General features: G+C 44.5%; 1 protein-coding gene across 4 annotated transcripts in view; it reads right to left on the bottom strand.

Annotated features, from left to right (window-relative positions):
• Positions 1 to 18,960, bottom strand: part of LOC115156079 (coiled-coil domain-containing protein 148) — a 49,519-nt gene that overhangs the window by 3,767 nt on the left and 26,792 nt on the right. The window lies entirely within an intron of this gene.

The following is an 18,960-nucleotide window of genomic DNA, read 5'->3' as shown; positions in this document are numbered from 1 at the left end:
CAGCCTGCCTAAGAGGAACCAACAACTGGCTGCTGTCTTTTGTTTTGGGGGAAGCTTAGAGGAAAGACCCTGCCCTGCCTTAATCAAATGACATCGGCGTGTGTCTCAAATGGCACCCTATTCCATTTAGTGCACTACTTTTGAGTAGTGCACTATATAGGATAGTGCAGTATAGAGAATGAGAAAGCAAGAAAACGCATTTCACTGTACTAGTGCACGTGACAATAAAACGTGAAACTTGGAATAGGGTGCCATTTGGTACGTAGACTTGGGGATGGAAAGATATGGAGGTTTATGTTTACATTAAGGCCTCTTGTGGGTTTAATAGAATAGTTATTAGTTATGATGCAAGACAGAGGCTCAACCTCTTAGAAGGTCTGCCCTTAGAGGAAGCGTTAGCTGTATTTCTCATTAACCTCTCACTTTACCTAATTTTTTGACTCAACTTTATTGTCACTCAACTTTGAGATAAAATATAAGATAATGGCTGTGGGGAAATGTTGGTTGCGGCTCTGTGCATACATAGAAACACGTAATAAAACATAGACAAGGACATACACAGACAATAAATCCAGGTAGAAAAAGTGCATGAGCAATCAATGACTCATCTGTACACTAAACACATCAGTACACTCTGTCAACTACAACGTCAACTGTAGGCCAGCCCGCTGTTCCTACATGTGATTTCAAACATCCAGGAGCCTCACTACCACTGGAACTTCAAGGTTGAAACTATTAAAATCAAATATAACAATTCAATGTTAGAATAAGATCCAAGATCCAATCTAATCCTCAGATTGCCTGTAGATCAGAAATGTGGTAATTTGTCTCTCAGTCTCCAATTTGCCAGTATATTGTCTAGTCATCCTTGTTGTGGTGAGAGGGAGAGACAGAGAGAGAGAGAGAAAGGGAGAGGAAGTGAGTGAGGGAGAGATACAGAGAGAGAAAGCGAGAGAGATGGTGAGAAAGTGAATGACAGATAGAGATACAGAGAGAGACAAATAGAGTGAAAAAGTGAGTGAGAGGAAGAGAAAGTGAGTGAGAGAGAGGGAAAAGAGAGAGAAACCAGAGAGGGAGAAAGAGACCAGAGACCAGAGAGAGACCGTACATTTGATGTTATTGAGCAGCCTGTGGATATTGCAGCAGCGGGTTCTGTGGGCTTCCTCATCCAGACTGGGCTTGAATGTGTTTAGAAGCATTGCTACATGACTTCACAGTTATTGCAAAAGTACAGGGATGGAGTGACCCTGCTTGGAGCAGACAACACCAGAGAAACAAATGCTTCCCATACTGAGGAGGCTGGTGGGAGAAGCTATAGGAGCACGGGCTCATTGTTATGGCTGGAATGGAATAAATGGAATGGAATCAAACACATCACATGTTTGACTCCGTTCCATTTATTCAATTCCAGCCATTACAATGAGCCCTGTCATGGTTACACCTGTCACCAGAGGGCGGCAGAGACCGTCCTAGAGACATTAACGACACTCAGGTGTGTCCTATTTACTCATTATGATTTCCCTGTTAAAAGAGGTTTGTTTTCCTGTTGTCCTTAGCTGAAGCTTGAATTATGTGCGTTTGTCTCCTGAGTGAGTTTACCAGACTTAGTCTTTGTTGACTTAGTGTTTGTTGTTTTCCCAGTGTTACTATCATCCTTCCCTTATCCGTTTCTCAGTAGAGTATTATGTTTATCCTTAATCGCTGATTCCTCGTCTGGTCTCTTCTCTGCCCCTGGGTCCAACCTTACCATGTCACAGCAAGCTTCAGCCCACAACATGGACCCAGCAGAGACCACCAAGATCAAGAATGTTATAACCCACCAAGGAGCACTGCTGGGGCGGCAGCAAGAACAACTCTTCCAGATATCATAAACCCTCCGGGCACTTACCGACTCCCTCCAACCAGAGTCCAACCCCAACCCAGGAGGAGCCAATGCCCAAGTCGCATCACTCAGTGCTATAGGCATTGCCGTAGTTCCTCCAGGGAACCTGTACCGGGAACCCAAGATCCCAGCCCCCGAGCAGTATGATGGCCACCCAGGAGGATGCAAGGGGCTGCTCACCCAGTGCTCTGTGGTGTTCGAGCTACAGTCCTCCTCGTTCCACACCGATCGGGCCATAATCGCCTACATAATCTCTCTACTCTCGGGGCAAGGCCCTGGTGTGGGCAATGGCGGTGTGGGAACAGCAGCCACCATCCTGCAGTTCCATATTAGCCTTCACTGCCGAGCTGCGACGAGTCTTCGACAACCCAGTCGGCGGACATGAAGCGACCAGCCGACTGTTCAACATCTGCCAAGGGCCCAGACCAGTGGCTGACTTCGCCATTGAGTTCTGCACACAGGTGTGTGACAGGTGCATGCGCGAAGGCTGTTGCCTCTACTGACCATCTCCGTGCCATATGCTCAGAGCTGACGAGAAACGGCAGGGCTCGCCAGGACAAGGGGAGACCCTGACAAGCTATGCAGTTACCCCCCCGGCTACCCAGTCACTGTCTGTCACTACACGCAACCCTCCACTGGAACAACCATCAGCACCATATTCAAGCCTTCATGGACTCCGGGGCCGCAGATAATTTCATTGATCAAGACTTCGCCAGAGAATTACAAATCCCCTGCGTGAAATGTCCCATCCCTCTGCAGATTCAAGCCCTCGATGGACGCCCCATTGGCTCCGGCCAGGTAGAATATCAGACCAATCCCATTCTACTGCAGGTTGGGCGGAATCACTCAGAATTCGTTTTCTTTTGATCATGGCTCCCGAGAACCCCTTATCGCTCTACATAACCCACTACTCTCCTGGCCCACGGGACACCTACTAGACTGGTGTAAGAACTGCCAGACTTAATGTCTAAGACCCCCACCTAGAGCCTTGCCGCGTCCCCCTGCATCCATTGAAGACCAAGACTTCCCCTCCCTCCCGAATACTTCAACCTCCGGGAGGCCTTCAGTAAGAGGCAAGCTGCCACCCTCCCTCCCTCATCTTCCAAACGACTGCGCCATAGAACTCCTACCTGGCTCCACCCCTCCCTGGGGCCGTCTTTACTCCCTCTCGATCCCTGAAGCTGCAGTCACTCAGAATTATATCCGGGAGTTGCTGGAGGCAGGATTCATTCGCTCCTCAACATCCCCAGGTTTCTTCTTCTTGGGAAAGAAGGATGGAGTTCTGCGTCCCTGCATCGACTACCGAGGGCTGAACAAGATCACGATTAAGAACCATTACCACCTACCCCTGATGTCCGCCACCTTGGAGCTGGCCCAGGGGGCCCAATTCTTCACCAAACTGGATCTCCGCAACAATTCGGTGAGAATCAGGGAGGGAGATGAATGGAAAACTGCCTTTAACACCCCTAGTGGCCACTATGAGTATTTAGACATGCCATTCGGATTATCAAACTCACTGGCAGTCTTCCAAGCATTGGTCAATTACACTCTTAGGGATATGTTGAATCGGTTCATCTTTGTTAACCTAGACGACATCCGGATCTTCTCCAAGACCCTTCCGGAACACATCCTGCACGTCCGCCAAGTCCTGAGTCACCTCCTGCAGAGTCAACTATACGTCAAGATTGAGAAGTGTGAGTTCCATGTATCCCAAGTCTCTTTCCTGGGCCACATTATCTCTTCCGCCGGCATCCAAATGGACCCTGTAAAGGTTAGGACGGTCACTGACTGGCCCTATCCCGCCTCACTCAAACAAGTCCAGCGGTTCCTTGGGTTTGCCAATTTTTACAGCCGTTTTATACGGAACTTTGGTGCGGTAGCAGCGCTTCTCACGACCCTAACCCACAAGTCCCAGACCCATTTTGGCTGGACCCCCCAGGCTGACAGGGCATTTATGGAGATCAAGGGAAGTTTCACCTACGAACCCATCCTCGTTCATCCTGATCCTACTCGTCCCTTCGTGGTAGAGCTGGACGCCTCGGACACCGGAGCACGGGCGCACCTTTTACAGAGGAACGAGGGGGACAAGAGAATGCACACGTGCCTTTCCAAGCAGTTCTCGCCAGCGGAACGCAACTACGATGCAGGCAACCGGGAGCTCTTGGCAGTCAAGTGGGCTCATGAGTGGTGGAAACACTGGTTAGAGGGGGCACCTCATCCTTTTGGGATCTGGATGGACCATAAGAACTTGGTCTCTATTCAAGAAGCCAGGAGGTTGAATGTTCGCCAGGCTAGGTGCAATCTGTTTTTTAACAGATTCAACTTCACTCTAGCCTATTGCCCGGGATCCATGAATCAGAAAGCATATGTCCTGACCCGCCAACACGATGTCTCTAACGAGGAGAGGGAGTCCGAGCCCATCATCCCCAGCTCCCGCATTGTGGCTCCCGTGTTATGGAGTATAGAGACCATGGTATGACAAGCCCAGACCCGACAACCTGACCCCAGGGGGTGTCCCACTAACAGACTTTATGTTCCGCAATCAGCCTGCTCTCGAGTACTATAATGGGGACACTCCTCTAAATTAACTGAGAATCCAGGGGTTAATCGGACCACTGGAGTTCCTGAGGCAGAAATTCTGGTGGCCCAACATGATTGAGGACGTGAGATCCTGTACCCAAAGCAAGTCGTCATGACAGCGACTGGCTGGGATGCTCCAACTAGTTGAGCCTGGTCCCACCTGTCCGTAGACGTTGGTGAGTCTCCTCTGGGTTCCACCCACAGTCAAATGGGCTAATGGAGCGGGCCAACCAGGAGCTGGAGAAGTTCCTCCGCTGTTTTGTCTCTCCACCCAGGCCAGCAACTGGAGCAAGTTCCTCGTCTGGGAAGAGTACGCTCTCAACACACTGCCGAACTCGTCCACTGGACTGACGCCGTTCGAATGTCAGTTCGGCCCCCCCCCCCCATTTCCTGATCAAGAGGCCGAAGTGGGGGAGCCATCAGCCAAGGCGTTCATTTGACGATGTCGCCGCACCTGGATCAGAGTGCGATCACTCTTGCTCAGCTCATCTGCCCGAAACCAACACCAGGCAAACTGGCAACAAAGGCCTCTTTGGCTCCTCCGACCGGGTCAACGAGTGTGGCTGTCCCTCCATGATCTTCCCTTAAAGGTGGATTCGCAGAAGTTCGCGCCACGCTACATAGGACCATTCAAGATCCTGAATCGCATCAACCCGGTCACCTATCATCTCCAGCTTTCCAGGTCTTTGAGGGTCTGTCCATCCTTCCATGTCTCCCGTCTCAAGCTGGTAAGGACCAGTCCCTTCTCTCCCCTCACACCTGCCCCTCTGCCCCCTCGACTTGTCGATGGTCGCCCGGCCTACACTGTCTGATGTATGTTGGAGGCTCGTCGGGTCCGAAGCACCCTGCAGTACCTGGTGGACTGGGAGGGCTACGGCCCCGAGGAGCAGGCATGGGTGCCTGGGACATCCTGGATCCGGGACTCGTTTGGGACTTCAACCAACAACGTGGTGGTCGCCCTGGCTCCACAGCTGGAGCTACTCCTGGAAAAAGGGGGGCGGGGGGGTACTGTCATGGTTCCATCTGTCACCAGAGGGCGGCAAAGAGACATTTTTACTCATTATGATTTCCCTGTTAAAATATGTTTTCTGTTGTCCTATGCTGAAGCTTGAATTATGTGCCGTGTGCGTTTGTCTCCTGAGTGAGTTTGAGACTTAGTGTTTGTTGTTTTTCCAGTGTTACTGTGATCCTTCCGTTACTGTTTCTCAGTAATGTATTATGTTTATCCTTAACCGCTGATCTCTTGTCTGTTTCCTTCTCTGCACCTGGGTCCAACCTCACCATGTCACAGAGCCCGTCCTCCTACTGCTCCTCCCACCAGCCTCCACTGATACATGAGTACATGACCAAACTCTTACAATATTAAGTAAAGTAAGCATTGTCCACGCCAAAACGGCCAATAAGACAGGAGCCTATTTCCTGTTTCTGTAGCGTGAGGCAGCTTGATGTACTACTGGTACACCCCCTGGAAAGGACGCTACTCTGTCACAGAATATTATGAATATTATGCTGTTTTTAATGACTGAGTTAGACAAAGACTTAGATATTCAAGGATTGCTGCACATTGCTGTAAGTTCCTGTAAGAGCCAAATGTCATAGATGTAGGTCAACATATATTACGTGTTTTGAATTTGATATCTGTGTCGCAACAGCTGTGTAAAGTCTACTGGTGATTCGAGCCTACTGTACAAAAACACAATGCGGTAACTTCCATACATTCCAAAATAATACTTACAAATACACACACTCAAAGACAATCAACTCAATGTGGTTAAAATGTCCCTTTTGCCCGATACCTATTTTGTGTTGACTATTTCTCAATCTGGTAGGCTACTCTCACAGATACATCCTCTGTCTGCGTCTATCACAAATGGCACCCTATTCCCTCCATAATGCACATCTTTTCACCAGAGCCTACCCATTGGGCACACACTGTTTAAATCAACATTGTTTCCATGTCATTTGAATGAAATTACGTTGAACCAACATGGAATAGACGTTGTTTTGACATCTGTGCCCACTGGGTATGGGCCCTGGTCAAAAGTAGTGCACTATATAGGCAATAGAGTGCCATTTGGGACGCACCCTCAGAATGTGTTATGTAACCAGTGGATGTGAAAAATCACACCAGAGAAAATCTAGGTTTTTAAAAAACACAGACAATTGCACCATCAATCAAGCTAGATAAGATAGTTGGGTGCTTAATGTTGGGAACTGGAGAGATGTGAGCAGTGCAAACAACCTGGGTGTGTGTGTGTGTGCGCTCGTGTTTGTGCGTGCGTGCAAGTGCATGTGCCTCTGTGTTTATTATGTACTCTCCTGAATATGAGTATGTAAATATTAAAAACCAAACAGCACAGCGAAGTGGCCATCATAGCTACCTTAAACCAATCTTACTTCATATTCCCCAAGCTCCCGGGAAAAAACGAAAAACCATGCCACAACAGTGGTTGAACTGATTGGGTATGTCTTGCTTGTTTATTGCTGGTTAGAGAATGCATCTTCAAGAGTGCAAGAGGAATAATACACTCATTACATACAGTCTACAGCAATTCATCACTACAATCTAATTTTCTGTGCCTCGCTGCCAAGTACAATTATACTTTTAGTACATGGCAGCCTTAAAAAATGAAGACTAAATCTAGAAATGTCATAATGATAAAAGCACAGCTGCCTTTTACATCTGCAAACTGCTTTCCCCAAAGTATTTGTTAATATAATTTTAACATAGCTCAGATTTTTGCCTCTGAGCACTCACTGACAGACTAACCAATGAGAGATCTGCCATTTTCAGGTCTTGCCATAGATTTTCAAGTAGATTTAAGTCCAAACTGTAACTCGCCCACTCAGGAACATTCACTGTCTTCTTGGTAAGACACTCCAGTGTAGATTTGGCCATGTGTTTTAGGTTATTGTCCTCCTGAAAGGTGAATTAATCTCCCGCCTGTCAAATTCCATTTCTTTTTTATCCTGAAACCTCCCCAGTCCTTAACGATTACAAGCATACCCATAACAAGATGCAGCCACCACTATGCTTGGAAATATGGAGCGTACTACTCAGTAATGTGTTTTATTGGATTTGCCCTAAATATAGCACTTTGTATTTAGAACAAAAAGTGAATTGCTTTATCACAATTTTTGCAGTATTACTTCTGCCTTATTGCAAATATTTTTATATTGTACAGGCTTCGTTCTTTTCACACTGTCAAATAGGTTAGCATTGTGGCGTAACTACTGTACATTGTGGTTAATTCATCCTCAGTTTCCTCCTACCACAGCCATTAAAGTCTGTAACTGTTTTAAAGTCCCCATTGGCCTCATAGTGATATCCCTGAGCAGTTTCCTTCCTCTCCAGCAACTGAGTTAGGAAGAATGCCTGTATCTTTGTAGTGACTGGGCGAATTGATACTGATGTGCTCAACATAATAGTTCATCAAATATCGGCAAAGGAGACACAGCTGTGGAGGTGTAAATGAATGACAAGAACAAGGGTATTTGGGTTCAAGTATCCATGGCAATGTCCTTACAAGTGGTAGTCTTAAAATTGGGGCCAGAGCAATGTACTTTAATGACTTAAGTAATCAAATGAAATCAGTGAATTCCAAGTCTGCTAGTACAGGGAATTTAGTATAATATTCTACATTATCTCAACTTCAGCTAATAAATGTGTTTCTTAGTGAGATCCCACCTTTCTTGGAAATCTGAAAAATGGAACAATGAACTAAACTCTAGTCTGCCGTGTAGTAGGCTCAGTAACATGAGGGCACGATGGGTATAATTAAGGGTAAGTTTACTCAGCAAGCTTAGCACTCCATCACAGGATACATCATCAGCACATGCATACTCTTCTTCTCCCTATCTGGAATCCTGTTTGCATTGTACTTCCGTTCTGTATCAGAATAGGTCAAATAAAATACCTGTATGTCTCTAGTGGTAAACATGGGTAGTGCAGCAGAACACAACATACAACATTCAAATTAGTGAATTAGGCTATTTCAGCCACAACCGTAACTAACAGGTGTATACAATCGAGCACACAGCCATGCAAACTCTATAGACAAACATTGGCAGTAGACTGGCCTTATTGAAGAGCTCAGTGACATTCAACGTGGCACTGTCACAGGATGCCACCTTTCCAACAAGTCAGTTTGTTACATTTCTGTCCTGCTAGAGCTGCTCCGGTAAACTGTAAGTGCTGCTATTGAAAAATGGAAGTGTCTAGGCGCAACAACGGCTCAGCCATGAAGCGCTATGCCACACAAGCTCACAGAACGGGACCGGCGAGTGCTGAAGCATGTAGCGTGTAAAAATCAACATTCACTACCGAATTCCAAACTGCCTCTGGAAGCAATCTCAGCACACTGTTTGTCGGGAGCTTCATGAAATTGATTTCTATGGCCGAGCAGCCGCACAGAAGGCTAAGATCACTGTGCAACAATGCCAAGTGTCGGCTGGAGTGGTGTAAAACGTGCCACCACTCTCTGGCAGTCAGACAGACAAATCTGGGTTTGGCGGATGCCAGGAGAATGCTACCTGCCCCAATGCATAATGCCAACTGTAAAGTTTGGTGGAGGAGGAATAATGGTCTGGGGCTGTTTTTCATGGTTCTGGCTAGGCCCCTTAGTTCCAGTGAAGGACATCTTAATGCTACAGCATACAATGACATTCGAGACGATACTGTGCTTCCAACTTTGTGGCAACAATTTGGGGAAGGCCCTTTCCTGTTTCAGCATGACAATGCCCCGTGCACAAAGCGAGGTCCATACAGAAATGGTTTGTCGAGATCGGTGTGGTAGAACTTGACTGGCCTGCACAGAACCCTGACCTCAACCGCATCGAACACCTTTAAGATGAATTGGAACGCCGACTGTGATCCAGGCTGAATCGCCCAACATCAGTGCCCAACCTCACTAATGCTCTTGTGGGTGAATGGAAGCAAGTCCCCGCAGCAATGTTCCAACATCTAGTGGAAAGCCTTCCCAGAAGAGTGGAGGCTGTTATAGCAACGAAGGGGGGACCAACGCCATATTAATGCCCATGATTTTGGAATGAGATGTTCGACAAGCAGGTGTCCACATACTTTTCGTATTTTCACATTCATATTGTCTTTCTTTTCATATCTTGGTCTAGTGTGCATAATACGGTAAGCTCCGGTACCGTGACCTCTTGTACATTCGCTTTTCTATCGGCATGGCACATCCGTGTGTAATGACCATTTGTTTCACAGTCCTTGCATTTAGACTTGGCGGCGGGGTAGTTTGTTGCGTGAGCTAAGTGAGTATTAGAGCCACACCTGTAACAGCAGCGACCTGACTTTCTTGCATCATCAGGTGGATTAGAGTCGGTACGGGCCTGTATCTCCGTTTATTCTTCTTTTGGAGATTTTCTCTCACCGCCTGTACTGGCAGTGGATTATTAATGAATTGGATGTGGGCTTGGCCACTTTCCACTTGAGTAGCGAGCGCAATAGCAGTGTGCAGTGTGAGATTAGCCTGCAGTAAAAGCCTTTCTTTGACACGGGGAGCCTGAGGCCTTTTCAACAAGTTGATCTCTCAACATCTCATCTCCTCTATCACCAAAGTCACAGTTCACAAGTAACTCTCTCAGGGCGGCAACGTAATCTGCTATGGACTCATCGGGTCTCTGTGCTCTTTGTCGGAATTTATGGCGCTCGACCACGACATTGATAGGCGGAATGAAATGCACCTGGAGAGCTGGGACAAGTGTTGCAAATGTAGTACCTGTACCTGTTAAGTTGTAAAAGATCATTTGATCTTCAGTACCAAGGCAATGTAGTAGCACTGCATTCTTCCTAGAATCTCACCAGTCATCTCCTGTAGCATTGACAACCACCAAGTAATTGTTGAAGATTTTCAACCACATTGCCAACGGCATCGTAGGTTGACCAGGAAAGGGCAGGAACGAAGTAGTTGATGATGCTAACGCTGCCGCCATCCGTGTCGCCAATCTTGTCGTGTAGTATGCTCAGTAACATGAGGGCACGATGGGTATAATTAAAGGTAAGTTTACTCAGCAAGCTTAGCACTCCATCACAGCAGACATCATCAGCACATGCATACTCTTCTTCTCCCTATCTGGAATCCTGTTCGCGTTGTACTTCCGTTGTGTATCAGAATAGGTCAATTAAAATACCTGTAGTGCAGCAAAACACAACATAGTCATCCGTTCCATATTCATCTCATAGAAATTTGCCAACTGATTCTCTATGCGCCAACATGTCTTTCAAATCAAGATAGAGTAGCATCAATATACCTACAGCTGTAAAATCTGTAATGCAATAGAAAACATTTGTAGATAATAATTGATGTCATCTCTGTCCCGACATTAAGTACAACATGCAGTGGCTTGCGAAAATATTCACCCCCCTTGGCATGTTTCCTATTTTGTTGCCTTACAACCCGGAATTCAAATTGATTTTGGGGGGGGTTGTATCATTTGATTTACACAACATGCCTACCACTTTGAAGATGCAAAATATTTTTTCTTGTGAAACAAACAAGAAATAAGACAAAAAAACGGAAAACTTGAGCGTGCATAACTATTCACCCCCCCAAGTCAATACTTTGTAGAGCCACCTTTTGCAGCAATTACAGCTGCAAGTCTCTTGAGGTATGACTCTATAAACTCCCGGCACTGGGATTTTTGCCCATTCTTCAAGGCAAAACTGCTCCAGCTCCTTCAAGTTGGATGTGTTCTACTGGTGTACAGCAATCTTTAAGTCATACCACAGATTCTCAATTGGATTGAGGTCTGGGCTTTGACTAGGCCATTCCAAGACATGTAAATGTTTCCCCTTAAACCACTCAAGTGTTGCTTTAGCAGTATGCTTAGGGTCATTGTCCTGCTGGAAGGTGAACCTCCGTCCCAGTCTCAAATCTCTGGAAGACTGAAACAGGTTTCTCTCAAGAATTTCCCTGTATTTAGCGCCATCCATCATTCCTTCCATTCTGACCAGTTTCCCAGTCTCTGCCGATGAAAATCATCCCCACAACATGATGCTGCCACCAACATGCTTCACTGTGGGGATGGTGTTCTCGGGGTGATGTGAGGTGTTGGGTTTGCGCCAGACATAGCATTTTCCTTGATGGCCAAAAAGATACATTTTAGTCTCATCTGACCAGAGCACCTTCTTCCATATGTTTGGGGAGTCTCCCACATTCCTTTTGGTGAACACCAAACATATTTGCTTATTTTTTTCTTTAAGCAATGGCTTTTTTCTGGACACTCTTCCGTAAAGCCCAGCTCTGTTTAGTGTACGGCTTAAAACCTCTTACATCTAGACGTTCCGCTAGCGGAACACCTGCTCCAATATCCAATGATAGGCGTGGCGCGAATTACAAATTCCTCAAAAATACAAAAACTTCCATTTTTCAAACATATGACTATTTTACAGCATTTTAAAGACAAGACTCTCCTTTATCTAACCACACTGTCCGATTTCAAAAAGGCTTTACAGCGAAAGCAAAACATTAGATTATGTCAGCAGAGTACCCAGCCAGAAATAATCAGACACCCATTTTTCAAGCTAGCATATAATGTCACAAAAAACAAAACCACAGCTAAATGCAGCACTAACCTTTGATGATCTTCATCAGATGACACACCTAGGACATTATGTTATACAATACATGCATGTTTTGTTCAATCAAGTTCATATTTATATCAAAAACAAGCTTTTTACATTAGCATGTGACGTTCAGAACTAGCATACCCCCCACAAACCTCCGGTGAATTTACTAAATTACTCACGATAAACGTTCACAAAAAACATAACAATTATTTAAAGAATTATAGATACAGAACTCCTTTGTGCAATCGAGGTGTCCGATTTTAAAATAGCTTTTCGGTGAAAGCACATTTTGCAATATTCTGAGTAGATAGCCCAGCCATCACGGCTAGCTATTTAGACACCCACCAAGTTTAGCCCTGACCAAACTCCGATTTACTATTAGAAAAGTTTGATTACCTTTGGTGTTCTTCGTCAGAATGCACTCCCAGGACTGCTACTTCAATAACAAATGTTGGTTTGGTTCAAAATAATCCATAGTTATATCCAAATAGCGGCGTTTTGTTCGTGCGTTCAAGACACTATCCGAAGTGTAAATAAGGGTCACGCGCACGACACATTTACAAAAGAGAGAGAAAATAAAAGCATGGGATCCCCTCGTGCACGAGCCTGAGTCTCATAGTACTGTGACTGGCCACTATCCAAACGCGCTAATGTTTTTCAGCCAGGGGCTGCCTCGATATCATTCAGCTTTTTGCCGCCTTCTGAGAGCCCCAGGGTTTTGGCCTGCCAAATGAGTTCTGTTATACTCACAGACACCATTCAAACAGTTTTAGAAACTTTGGAGTGTTTTCTATCCAAAGCTAATAATTATATGCATTTTCTAGTTTCTGGGCAGGAGTAATAATCAGATTAAATTGGGTACGTTTTTTATCCGGACGTGAAAATACTGCCCCCTAGCCATAACAGGTTAAAGTGGTCCTATGGACAGATACTCCAATCTCCGCTATGGAGTTTTGCAGCTCCTTCAGGGTTCTCTTTGGTCTCTTTGTTGCCTCTGGGATTAATGCCCTCATTGCCTGGTCTGTGAGTTTTGGTGGGTGGCCCTCTCTTGGCAGGTTTGTTGTGGTGCCATTTTCTTTCCATTTTTTAATAATGGATTTCATGGTGCTCCGTGGGATGTTCAAAGTTTTGGATTTGTTTTTATAACCCAACCCTGATCTGTACTTCTCCACAACTTTGTCTCTGACCTGTTTGGAGAGCTCCTTGGTCGTCATGGTGCCGCTTGCTTGGTGGTGCCCCTAGCTTAGTGGTGTTGCAGACTCTGGGGCCTTTCAGAACAGGTGTTTATATATACTGAGATCATGTGACAGATCATGTGACACTTAGATTACACACATGTGGACTTTCTAATTCTGTCACTTCTGAAGGTAATTGGTTGCACCAGATCTTATTTAGGGGCTTCATAGCAAAGGGGTTGAATACATATGCATGCACCACTTTTCAGTTTTTAATTTTTTAGAATTTTTTGAAACAAGTTATTTTTCATTTCACTTCACCAATTTGGACTATTTTGTGTATGTCCATTACATGAAATCTAATTAAAAATGCATTTAAATTACAGGTTGTAATCCAACTAAATAGGAAAAACGTCAAAGGGGATGAATACTTTTGCAAGGCACTGTATTTGGTTTTCCCCACTCCCAGGGGAAGTAAGCTCAGCCTATTTTCCTACTCCATGCAGCCATCTGTGCTGCCTGAACCACAGGGCTGCTAGGCTAAAACACCAGGGCCTGGCGTTGCACAATACACTAGCCTGGCCAGGGGGAAGACAGCAGGGGTCAATTTGGCCAAGAAAACATTTACTCTGGGGCTCCTCCCACTGCACACCATGATAACCCACAGGCGAGTTGCTCAGTGGGTTATCGGTATCACTATACAGCCCACAGTAATAACCACACAGCCCAGCTCATAATGAGGCCAGCTCCACCACGAGGCCTCCCCCATCACCGCCAGGTCTCCTCCAGGCCTCTTCCAGCACCGCCAGGCCTCATACAGTACCACCAGGCCTCCTCCAGCAGCACTAAGTCTCCTCCAGCAACACCAGGCCTCCTCCAACAGGGTAGCTGGACTGGTCTGTGTCTGCCACTTCCAGCACCAGTAGACCTCCAGCATCACCAGGGCTCCAGCACCACCACCAGGCCTCCTCCAGCACCACCAGGCCTCCTCCAGCACCACCAGGACTTGTCCAGCACCACCATGCCTCACCTCCTCAGGCTTCAAGGTGATAGAGGTAGCAGGGTTGGGGTCGATTCCAATTCTTGATTTCAGTCATGAAGCGGAGAATTGATATGGAATTCAATTAGAATTTCAACAATCTTCAAGTTATGGAGTTGGAATTTAATTGGAATTAGACTGTTTGGACTTTTTTAATAGGAATTTAATTGCAATTGTAAAGACATTTCATCTTTGGAATTGAATTGAATTTAATTAGAATTCCATATTTATATTTCCCAGTTAATGGAATGAATGCACATAGTATCAAACATTTACTGCAGGATTTGTTTTAAATCATTTCAACATGTGTTTCTATATTTCCAGTATAGCTTGCCTGTCTGAACAGTGACCTGATCATTTGGAATTTGTGGAATTGTTGGGAATAATGTTGAATTGGAAATTTTATGAATAGGATTTTCCTTACATTGGAATTTAGAGGAATTTAATTATCTTTGCATTCAAAGACTGATCTGGAATTTCGATTTAATAACATTTAATTTACAGGGACAGAGAATTTCATTAGTGGAATTAACCCCAACCCTGAGGGGTAGGGAATCATAATGAAACTTTTACCAACACATCCACTCGAATGATGATATAGAATACAACATTATTGGAATTTGCATGTGAATCATATTTTAAATAAACCAATATACTTATACTGTGCCTGTAACAACACAGCATACCAGGCTACTGTACCAAAGATTCAAAATAGTATGTAATGAATTAAGATTATGAAATTGCAGAAGTGGATTTCATCATGATGACTATAAATCATAATTTGTATTAAGAAGAGCTACTGGAAACAGAGACACCAGCTGCAGAAACAAAGCATTTGTATAAGGCTGACAGAATGGCAAGGGGAATCCATCTTGTGCTCTGGTCGTGTCAGGATGATAAAGACCATGAGAACTCAGGAGAGATTTGGTTGGAAGGAGACTTCCATTTGTGCTCTGACTCCACTCCAACACAGAAATACAATATGTGACTATAACGGAACTCATATACGGTTGGGAAAGTCTCTGATTAACGTGGCAATATTTTTGATTGAATGCACAAAGATGCCTGCATTCTTTCTACCACTGCACTGCGTAATTCCTTCTATTTTATTATCAGAAATACAACCTATTATCATTATGAGTTCAGTTTTAGGAAAGGGTGAAAGTTAGCTCATATAAAATCTCATATAAATATATGTAGCCTTTGAAAAAAAGTGAATGAGTAATTTGCTGATCTTAGAAAATATTTCTATACGTATTAGCCATTTCTGAGACTCACTTAGACAGCACATTTGATGATAAAGCAGTAGGAATACAAGGATATAACATCTATAGAAAAGACAGGAACGTCTACAGGGAAAGTGTTGCTGTATGTATTCAGAGCCATATTCCTGTAAAGCTCAGAGAGGATCTTATGCCAAATGAAGTAGAAGTGGTGTGGTTGCAGGTTCACCTGCCTCATGCGAAGCCTCTTCTTTTAGGCTGCTGCTGTAGGTCACCAAGTGCAAACTGTCTGGAGAATATGTGTTTTATGTTAGATAAGGTCTCTGATGCTAAATGTGAAATGTATTTTCTTGGTGACCTGAACATTAACTGGTTATTATCTAGTTGTCCTCTCAAGAGGAAGCTTCTTACTTTGACTAATGCCTGTAACATGACCCAGGCTATCAATCAATCAACTAGAGTGTCAACCAATAGTGTTTGATCTGTGACATAAGACATATTTCTAAGAGATCAGGACTCTTTTGTTGAAGATGTAAAAAATAATAATAAGTATGTTAGTTTGATGTGTAAAAGGAGGATAATCCAGACGCAGCACTTGGAGTATTTGTAAAATTATACTTGCCAATAGTTTTCTTTGTGACCATTTTCATTTTACTTGTTGTAAAGGGCTACATGCACAAATACACAAATTCATATAACTGAATAGTTAGCTCGCATCACAGAGCCAAAGAGTAACAATACATTTAGAATGTAAAGAGAGATTAACATATGGGGGGGGGGGGGGGGGGGGGGGGGGAGCAACTAGGGTTGCTTGTCAGTCCCTCAGCAAGGAGTTGCAGTCTGAGTCAGAATGGGTCATTAACAATAAACTGGCTTTAAATACTAATACTAATCTAAAACCATAAGCTTTGTATTTGGTTCAAAACATCCTCTAAGACCTAAACCTCAACTGGAGTTGTCCATAAAGGGTGTGACCACTGAACAAGTTGAAGAAGCTTAACTCCTAGGAGTAACATTGGTGTGGTCAGTTATCATGGTGAAGTCATGTTGACAAAGTTGTTGTGAAGTTGGGGAGCGGTACGTATGTTACAAAAATATGTTCTGCGTTTTTTGACACAAAGATCAACTGTATTAGTTGTTCAGGCTCTGATCTTGTCCCGTCTTGATTACTGTCAGGTGCAGCAAAGAAAGACCTAGCAAAGCTGCAGCTGGCTCAAAACAAAGCAGCACGCCTGGCCCTTTAACTACACACACAGAACTAACATCAACAACATGTATAATAGTCTTTCATGGTTGAGGGTTGAGGGGAAATTGACTACTTCTCTTCTAGTCTACTTAAGAAACATTTGTATGTTGAAAATGCCTAATTTATTTGCATACACTTCAAACAGACATACATTACATACCAAACCAGACATGCCATTATGGATTTCTTCACAGTACCCAAACCAAAAACAGATTTCATGTGTCGCTCAGTTACAGTGCCTTCAGAAAGTATTCATACTCCTTGACTTATTCCACATTTTGTTGTGTTACAGCCTGAATTCTAAATGGATTCATTGTTTTTTTTCTCTCGCCCATCTACACACAATACCCTATAATGACAACCTGAAAACATGTTTTTGGAAAAGTTTGCAAATGTATTGAAAATGAAATACAGAAATATCTAATTTACATAAGTATTCACACCCTTGACTCAATACTTTGTAGAAGCACCTTTGGCAGCGATTACAGCTGTGAGTCTTTCTGGGTAAGTGCTGCAAAATCTGGACCTTTACAAATCAGCTGGGCTAGACAATCTGGACCCTCTCTTTCTAAAATGACCCGCCGCAATTGTTGCAACCCCTATTACTAGCCTATTCAACCTCTCTTTCGTATCGTCTGAGATCCCTAAAGATTGGAAAGCTGCCACAGTCATCCCCCTCTTCAAAGGGGAAGACACCCTAGACCCAAACTGCTACAGACCTATATCTATCCTACCCTGCCTTTCTAAAGTCTTCGAAAGCCAAGTTAACAATCTGGTTTCCGAACTGGTCATGGGTGCACCTCAGCCACGCTCAAGGTCCTAAACGATATCATAACCGTCATCGATAAAAGACAGTACTGTGCAGCCGTCTTCATTGACCTGGCCAAGGCTCACCGCATTCTTATCGGCAGACTCAACAGCTGTGGTTTCTCAAATGACTGCCTCGCCTGGTTTACCAGCTACTTCTCAGACAGAGTTCAGTGTGTCAAATCGGAGGGCCTGTTGTCCGGACCTCTGGCAGTCTCTATGGGGGTGCCACAAGGTTCAATTCTCGGGCTGACTCTTTTCTCTGTATACATCAATGATGTCGCTCTTGCTGCTGGTGTTTCTCTGTTCCACCTTTACGCAGACGACACCATTCTGTATATTTCTGGCCCTTCTTTGGACACTGTGTTAACGAACCTCCAGACGAGCTTCAATGCCATACAACTCTCCTTCCGTGGCCTCCACCTGCTCTTAAATGCAAGTGAAACTAAATGATTGCACTTCAACCGATCGCTGCAGGCACCTGCCAGCCCATCTAGCATCACTACTCTGGACGGTTCTGACTTAGAATATATGGACAACTACAAATACCTAGGTGTCTGGTTAGACTGTAAACTCTTCTTCCAGACTCACATTAAGCACCACCCAACTACCTCATCCCCATATTGTTATTTATTGTTTTGCTCCTTTGCACCCCAGTATCTCTACTTGCACATACATTTTCTGCTCATCTATCACTCCAGTGTTTAATTGCTAAATTGTAATTATTTCGCCACTATGGCCTATTTATTGCCTTACCTCCCTAATCTTACTTCATTTGCACTCACTGTATATAGATTTTTCTATTGTGTTATTGACTGCATGTTTGTTTATTCCATGTGTAACTCTGTGTTGTTTGTGTCGCACTGCTTCGCTTTATCTTGGCCAGGTCGCAGTTGTAAATGAGAACTTGCTCTCAACTGGCCTATCTGGTTAAATAAAGGTGAAATAAAAATAAATAAATAAAAAAGTCTCTAAGAAATGTCCAAACCTGGATTGTGCAAACATTACGCAGCTTCATTAAATAGTACCCGCAAAACACCAGTCTCAAAGTCAACAGTTAAGAGGCCACTCCGGGATGCTGGCCTTCTAGGCAGAGTTCCTCTGTCCAGTGTCTGTGTTCTTTTGCCCATCTTAATCTTTTATTTTTATTGGCCAGTCTAAGATATGGCTTTTTCCTTGCAACTCTGCCCAGAAGGCCAGCATCCCGGAGTCGCCTCTTCACTGTTGACGTTGAGACTGGTGTTATGCGGGTGCTATTTAATGAAGCTGCCAGCTGAGGACTTGTGAGGAGTCTGTTTCTCAAACTAGACACTCTAATGTACTTGTTCTCTTGCTCAGTTGTGCACCGGGGCCTCCCATTCCTCTTTCTATTCTGGTTACAGACAGTTTGCGCTGTTCTGTGAAGGGAGTAGTACAC

The sequence above is a fragment of the Salmo trutta genome, chromosome 20 (assembly GCF_901001165.1).
Source record: "Salmo trutta chromosome 20, fSalTru1.1, whole genome shotgun sequence".
Lineage (NCBI taxonomy): Eukaryota > Metazoa > Chordata > Actinopteri > Salmoniformes > Salmonidae > Salmo > Salmo trutta.
The sequence above is the reverse complement of the archived record's forward strand: the minus strand, read 5'-3'. Positions and strand labels throughout refer to the sequence as shown.